Raw genomic sequence first — 8,527 nt, 5'->3', positions numbered from 1 at the left:
CATACCGTGCCAAGCCACTACAGTTGCCCATAGACGTGCACCATTACAAATGACACCCCTGCCAGCCGGCCCATGGATAGCTGTTAGCATCAATTTCTGCAGTCTACCAGATAGCTCCTATCTCCTGGTGATCATGGATGACTTTTCAAGGTTTCCAGTCACCGAACATGTTTCTACAACCTCGGCCAAGGCTGTTTTACCAAAATTAGACAAGATCTTCTCGGCATATGGCATACCTGAGATCGTGAAATCTGACAATGGACCGCCTTTTAATAGCACAGACTTTCAGTCCTTCGCAACCTACCTGGGTTTCACACACCGGAAAATAACTCCTTGCTGGCCTCAGGCCAACGGAGAAGTCGAACGATTCATGCAATCGCTCAACAAGACCCTAAGGATTGCTACCATGGAGCACAAGGACTTACAGCAAGAGTTGAACGCATTCCTCAGACAGTACAGGGCTACACCCCACTCTACAACGGGAATACCACCTGCAACGGCACTGTTCAACAGGCCCTTACGGGTCAAACTTCCAAGCATTCCAGCAATCTCCGTCCAGACCCCGATTTCTATTAATGACTCCATATCAAAGGAAAAGATGAAACGGTACGCAGATAAGCGCAACCATCGAGGCAGACAGCCGGCAATACAGGTGGGCGATTGGGTCCTGGCACAAAGGTTAAAAGCGACTAGCAAGTTTGCGTCACCGTACTATCCGGAACCCTTTCAAGTTATAGACGTTAAGGGCACCATGGTTACTGCCCGGAATCAAAGTCGTCAGGTCACACGAAATGTGTCCCACTTTAAAAAACTCCGGGGCCACGTCCCAAAAACCACGCCTATTGAGGAAGCGGAGAGCGACGACTTCCTGCCAGAGACTGGAGATGCCGTAAGCCTAACAGGGGATGTCTCCGGGGATACTCAGGGCTCATCTGGTGATGGGCTGTCTCACCGCTATCTGACTAGGACCTATCGAAGACCACCTGCCCACCTTACAGACTATGTTCTGCAGTGAGACTTAATGTTTGAACGACAATATTCTTCAAATGTTTCAGTTTTTTTTTTGTTGTGAGAAAAGAAGAGGTGTGATGTTGTCACATCTCCTGTTGTTTGTGGGCTGTTGCCCTTGTTTGCATTCTTTGCCTAGTAACAGTGATGTAGGGGACAGGAGGAGTCGGGGGAGGGACGTAGAAAGGAAGGAGGAAGTAAGGAATAAAAAAGGAAGCACGGCCTGGCAGCCAAGCACCAGCACATCAGCCTACGTCTCTGAATTCTTTATCGCTGACATCACGAGACTACAAGTATCTCATATGTTTTTTCTAGATTACAAAAGCCATTATGCTACTCGTACTTCATATATTTCATATTTGATATGTCTTAATGCAATTGAGTGCAACCATTTCTTTATTTGATATGTAAGCTGTTTTTTGGTATGCACCTATTCAGACTAGTTCTAGATGTGCCGTCAGTTTTTTCTGTCATTTGTATGGTTGCTTAGACTAGTCACCTGATCCATACTTATAAAAAGTTATTACCAAAAGCATAAAGTTGTCTCGCGTCTCGTCACTTCATCCCGCGTGCCTGCTGGTACCACATCTGCGTGCCCCGAAACGCGCATCGGGGGTTTTCTGCCGGACACCCACCCTCCGCTCCCTCTGGTAAGCCCCCACACTGTGGATCATTATTTGGACTCATTACCAGCCCTTCTATATTACATGTGTAGCTTGCATCCCCTGGATTATTTGTTTATGCCTCCCTGTATTACTCTCTGGGCTATCCTTGGGATCTACATTTTGTCAGTGGCCACTTGGCGTTATACCTTAATAGGGCAGACATATAATGAATATATACCGATAATAATTTTTTGTAGGGTTTACCATTAGTCACAACGGGAGATTTTTTTCCATCCTTGTTGGAGGTGTGGGCTGCTATGTGTGTGTGTTTTTTCATCTGCAATTAAATTGGCACTTTATATGACTTTGTGCCCTTTACTTTATATGATATTTAATAAAATTGACATTTTTTGCTAATCATCGTTTGCACCTTTTTTTCTCCGGTTTACAATTGTTTGTTGGAGCTGATGTGGCCTTTGCCTGAGGTGGACAAATTGTTTTGTTTCCATCCTCTGGCATTGCAGCAGTTTATATGGGATTCCTGTTATCGGTTATTGAACTTGCATCACTACAGAGGTCTTTCAGCCTGCAAGTTAACTGGTTGATATGCGATGTGCCAACACCATGGAATTCCACTCTGCACATGTTTCAGTGACTGTGGTAGCAGTATTGATGGCCATTGCAGACTCAAAATGCAAATTTATTGGGGTCGACATTGGTGCGTATGGTCGATCAAATGATTCTCAGGTATTCAAGATGTCCGCAATGGGCCGTTGTTTGTATGGAGAAAATTTTGAATTCCCACCTCCAAGACCACTCCCTGGAACAACAGGCCCACCAATGCCATTTGTGTGCGTTGGTGACGACGCATTTCAACTGTCTAAACATCTTCTGAAGCCATATGGAAGTCATGGATTGACACCCACGAAAAAAATCTTTAACTATCGATTGACAAGAGCGCGAAGAGTGGTGGAGTGCACTTTTGGGATTTTAACATCAAAATGGAGAGTGATGTTAACTGCCATAAAAATAAAAACTGAGACTGTGGATGAGGTGGTGAAGGCATGTGTGATCCTGCACAATTTTGTACTTTCAAAGGAACCTGTTTCCATGGAAGAAAATGTTTGTGAAACCACCTTGTGGGATTATCAGCAGACAAGTGTTCGGAGTACTGTGTCAGTGACAAGAATGAGGGACACATTTGCTGATTATTTTGTGTCACCGGAAGGAAGAGTTGACTGGCCAGATGACAATGTATATAATTTCTTTTTTTTTTTTAAATTTTATACCAAGGTTCCTTTTTTGTATAAGAAAAACTTGTAATTTTTCCTTTTTTGTTTCAGAGTTAAGGTACCTTTACACCAATTTTGTGTAATAAAAGTGTGGTGTTTTTTCCATGTACACCACCGGTGTACCTTGAACCTTTTTGTACCTTTACCAAAAAGTGTTGTGTGTATATACCTGTACACCACTGGTGTACCTTGAACATTTTTGTACCTTTACCGAAGTGATGTGTATATACCTGTACACCACTGGTGTACCTTGAACCTTTACCTAAGTGTTGTGTTTATACCTGTTCACCACCGGTGTACCTTGAACCTTTACCGAAGTGTTGTGTATATACCTGTACACCACCGGTGTACCTTGAACCTTTATGTACCTTTACCGAAGTGTTGTGTATTTTACCTCAACAACACTGGTGTTTTTTTTTTTTTTTTTTCTTTTTTTTTTTACTTAACACTAAAGAAAAAAATTAAATGACACAATAAAATTGTTTTGAACCAAAAAATATTTTATTTTTTTGACAATTTTTAACACATTCTTTACAGATGCTGGTATTGTTAGGTGGAGATATCATCGGAGGGGTTAACAGGGCTGACCACATCAAGGGGGGGGACTGGGAACGGAGATGGTGAGGATCAGAAGTGGAAGGGTGGTTTAAAACATGAGGTTGGGACTGGAGTTGATGGACTGAGGAGGTTTGAGGGAACATTGAAGGTGTGGCTGAGGGTGGGTACGGTGAGGCCATTGGGGTATAATGGGTCCTCACACCCAGGGCTGTGGGGTACTCGGTGCCGGTCCCAATGAGCCTCAATGAGAGATGTCACGGCAGCGGGGACCCGGCCCGTGGCCCTGGGCGCCCATTGTAAATGTTCAGTGTGAATGAATAAGTCGTGACGCCACCTGTGGTGTTCGGCAAGGTAGATGTTAAGCCGACGCTGCAGACAGATCATCTGGGACAGATGGTGTGGTGCAGCAAGGATGATGTAGCCCTCCACAGGCAGGGCTGTTGTCCCAGGGCAGTGTAGATGGTCGTTGGGAAGGAAGGGGCAGTGTCAGGCAGGTTGACGCAGGAATAAGTGGAGGACACCAGAGCATGTAGTTCCAAAGCTTTACTCACAGTCTGTTGTGGCTCAAGAGCTCGCATCGGTGCCGTGTCCTCCGGGTCAGGAGCTCAGCCAACCTCCAGGCAAGATGAAGCACACCTTTCCAACACTCCTCCAACTTATGTGCCTTTTCTGAATGTCTCCCTCTTAGCACCTTGATTGAAGTACTCACAGTACTGAGTTACACTGGAGTTCCTCCTGTCTGATGTTCCTATGAACTCTACTTGTACGGCAGACAGCTGTAGCCTGCTTCGGGGACTCTCTGCTACCAAGTCCCGCCTCTCTATCTCATTGCTATTGTGCCCCCAAGTAAGGTGTGGGAATAAAGTGATGACAAACTTCTATTCCTCTGGTGTCTGTTGCGGGGCCATTAGCATCCAAACAACCTCGGGGACCGGACCCCGGCCTTGCGCTTAGAACTTGGGAAGGGTTCTCTTCTAACCCTCGATCCTCTGTTCTCATCCTCTCCTCACGTCCCGTACTAATCCTTTCCTTCTTATGGAGAGTCAGGCTTTCTTTCAATGTCCCTTTCCTGTGCCAGTGGACCCAGGTCACTGAGGTCGGCTGCAGCACTTTCCTTCCTCCATCCCTCTCAGGGGATCTCCTTACACAGGTCCGACCTCGTCAGACTCCTGTGACTAACTAACTCACACCTATCCTCTTCCCGCTGTTTTTGTGCAATTTAAACTCCACCCGCCTCCCAGCACGCTTCGTGTTCCAAGCAGGGAGCCACCAAAGGGTGCTTTGCTACACTACTCTATTGTGTGGCGTGCAGGTGTTGGAGTGTGGTCAGGGGTCTCCACCTTACCTGGATGGTGGGGCACCACACCTCAGGAGGAGGTGCAGTATCTCTGTGGCGACTGAACCCTCAGGGGCACCACAAATGCAGTGGGGAAGGAAGGTACTGGGAAGAATGGAATGGGAAATTAGAGAAAGGAGAAGGAGTGGTGGGAGGATGGACGGTGGGAGGATGGACGGTGAAAGGATGGACTGAGGGAGGATGGAGGGTGGAATGAGAAGGTGATGGAATAGGTAGATGGGTAGATTGGGAGGTCTGGGAGACTGCAGTCACTAGAGCATTGTGACAGGCTTGCATCACATGCATCTGCAGGTGAGGATTTAAATCTTCCATTTGCCGGACAAGTGATTGAAAAAAAATATGTCTCGGCGCCTGGTTTGACTCTGAATTCATCCTCTCCATATAACTTCTGAGTTCCATGATATTTTGATTTATCATGTTCAATCCAGAAGTTATCTGCTGTCCTAAAAGTCGGAATGCATTCTGGACGGTTGAATTCAGATTCAAACAGTCAGACAAAGTTATCCTTTCCTGACAGATGCTGCCGTCCAGAACCAAAAGTTGGTAGAGATGTTGCGGCAGTGTCAGAGGGGTGGGGTAAAGGCTACTGTAAATCGTCACCTGCAGTTTCATGTGATGAAGACTGCCCTGCTGCTCTAGTGCTGGTGGATGGGACAGAGGGATGACACAAGAGGGCAGGTACAGAGGGGTCGGATACCTCGATGTGGTCACCGGTAGCAGTCTCCGAAGGGATCCCTCCAGAGGGAGGCAACTCAGAAGCAGGCTCCCGAGTGATGCAGATGATGCTATAAAAGAGAAAAAAAAAATATATATTAATATATTGATATTTCATTTGGCCTTGCTGAAAGAAAAAATTAGGTTAAACATGTAAACATTTTTACTACAGAAATGGTGTGTGGAATATTTACCTTCTGCTCACCATCGTCGACCGGAGGAACGACAGGGCTCTGTAGTATTTATACCGGCTGCTCCTGCATCCGCTCGATCCACTCGGGGCCTGCATCTCTTTGTTGAAGTCCCTCTTGAAGCAATCCCTGAGTGACCGCCACTGTATGATAACCCTGTCACCTGTGAAGCAAAAAAAAAACAACGTGGTTAGTATTCAACACTTCACATGCTGTAATATAAGTTACTGAAATTGGAATACTTACGCACTAAATCCTTGTCCCTCGCATCGAGCTCCTCCCAGTTCTCTATAACCTGAAAGCAGACTTCATCCCAAAGCCGTCGGGTGGTTGGTTGGTCGGCAAGGTAGCAGTTCACCATGTTCCACAGCGGCTCCCGCTGTTGCACAGCCTCGATGAGGGTGTCCACATCTATGATCCCCTCTTCGGATGGTCTGTCGGGAGCACGCTGTGAAACCTGTGGAAAAAAAAAAAGGAATATTAAATTCAAACACATGAAGTTCATTAGTCAATCACCCAAATAAAGTGTTACTTACTGTTCGCCGACCACTGGAAGCATCACCACGACGACTATGGGATGTCTTGGGAGTTGCTCTAGTACGGGCACCGGATTGTGAAGACTATAAAAAAAAAAAGTTATGTGCTTGGATGCATGCGTAGTTATTGTGTGTGCTGTGATGAATGTTTGAGTTGGGAGTAGCATTATGTATGTCATTGTTTGTATCTGCTAAACTTACACTCTTCGCGCCCCCTCCTTGCATTTCTCCACCCTGCATGTCTCCTCCTGGAAGCTCCTCAGATTCAGCTTCCTGTGAAAACATAATACATGCATATAGGGTTAAAAAAAAGGTGTAAAAAAAAAACATTATTTATATTACCTCAGTTCGCTGATGCTGTGAGGGAGGCTCCCAGAAGAAGACATTATTGTTGCGGCCTGGCTTGCGGGTCTGCTGCGGCCTGGCTTGCGGGTCCTTACTCAACGGATCTGCAAGTATAAAAAGACACTTGTAAAGCAACTATACAAAGGATAAAAAAAGCTTTCAGGCCTTTATACTTACTGGTAAAATTGAAGTGTTTTCTCTCTCTGCTGTGGCCTGGCTGGTGGGTCTGCTGCGGCCTGGCTTGCGGGTCCTTCCTCAACGGATCTGCAAGTATAAAAAGACACTTGTATAGCTACTATACAAAGGATAAAAAAAGCTTTCAGGCCTTTATACTTACTGGGAAAATTGAAGTGTTTTCTCTCTCTGCTGCGGCCTGGCTGGCCGGTCCCTCCTGAACGGATCTGCAAGTATAAACACAATTGTAATGCTACTATACAAAAGATAAATAAAAAAAAATAAAGGTATGTTCAGATATATTTTGATTGAAAAACCACCTCAAAAAATTTATACCAAAAACACAGAAAAATATTAACTAATTGAATGTTTTCCCCTCCTGTTTAATTTAATGGTTAACATTGAATGTTGATATGCGCAATGCGCAACCTTCCCAACCCTACACCTCGTGTTCCCCTTTAAAAAAAAAAACTAAAAAAAAACCTTGGTATTGTATGTATACCCACACTTTCAAACTGATCTGGTTTTGGTATTGCAGGTATACCCACACTTTAAAGTGGCCTATTTATGGTATTGCATGTGTGTAATTCCCCGCTGCAGAGTTAACTGAGAATCTATCAGTGAGCATATTCCACACTTAAAGTGACCTTGTTTAGGTATTGCACGTATACCCACACTTAAAGTGACCTGGTTTTACAATGATACTATGGACAGTTTTTGGAGACAGTTTTTATTTACTTATTTATTTTTTTCTTTTTTTTTTTTTTACACGTAGAAGCTACTATGCTCTTTATTTTAAATACCCCAGTACATGAAAAAAAAATTGCTGAACACATGCTACAGTGACACCTCATACAATACCAGTCACACCACATACAATACACACATAACACACAATCACAGTACACTTGGAAATATTCAAATAAAATTACAGTAGTATGAAAGTAAAATGCAGTACACATGCAACAACAGAAAAATAAGTAAAGTATGAAAAAAAAATAAAAAGCATAATAAAAATACACACACACAGACATGCAACACTGAGAGGCCACACACACACACACGCAGGCAGGCAGACCACAAACACACAGGCAGGCCGGCCACACACTCACACACACACAGGCAGGCAAGCCACAGTCACACACAGACATGCCCCACACAAATAGGTTTTATACTCACAATTGCAGGCTTTGCTGGCAGGCTGTTGGTGCTGGCTGGCACTGGCAGGCCTCTCGGTCCTGGCTTGGTGGTGGCAGGCCTCTTGCTCCTGGCTTGTGGTGGCAGGCGTCTTGGTGCTGGGCAGGTGATGACAGGCTTTGTCTCTTCTGTCTTCTTGTATCTTGCTGTTGGTGCTGGATGTCTGGGCCCAATGATTAATTAGCCCACCTTATATAGTTTTTGGACTGTCTGGAAAAGGTATCTTCTTTTCTGAGCATGCTCAGTGCGAAAAAGTGGATTCCGCCTGCGGATTCTGCTAAATGGCGGATCCCGGCGGGTCCGCCGCCCATAGACGGCTATTCTATCAAACGGCAGACGATGGCGGATCCGACGTGATCCGCCATTTTGACGCAGACAAAAAACGTTACAGAGTCCGTCCACCTCAGACAGAATCCGCCAGAAATCTGGCGGAACAGCCAAATAACGGACGTAACGGACGACCATCCGCCAAAATCCGCCACTAATGTAATTCAATGGGAAAAAAACGGCAGATTGCCAAAAAAATAGCGGATCCAACATTTTCAAAAAT

Source organism: Dendrobates tinctorius, unplaced genomic scaffold, assembly GCF_039654945.1.
Source record: "Dendrobates tinctorius isolate UK_male_01 unplaced genomic scaffold, ASM3965494v1 ptg000007l, whole genome shotgun sequence".
Taxonomy (NCBI): Eukaryota; Metazoa; Chordata; class Amphibia; order Anura; family Dendrobatidae; genus Dendrobates; species Dendrobates tinctorius.
The sequence above is the reverse complement of the archived record's forward strand: the minus strand, read 5'-3'. Positions refer to the sequence as shown.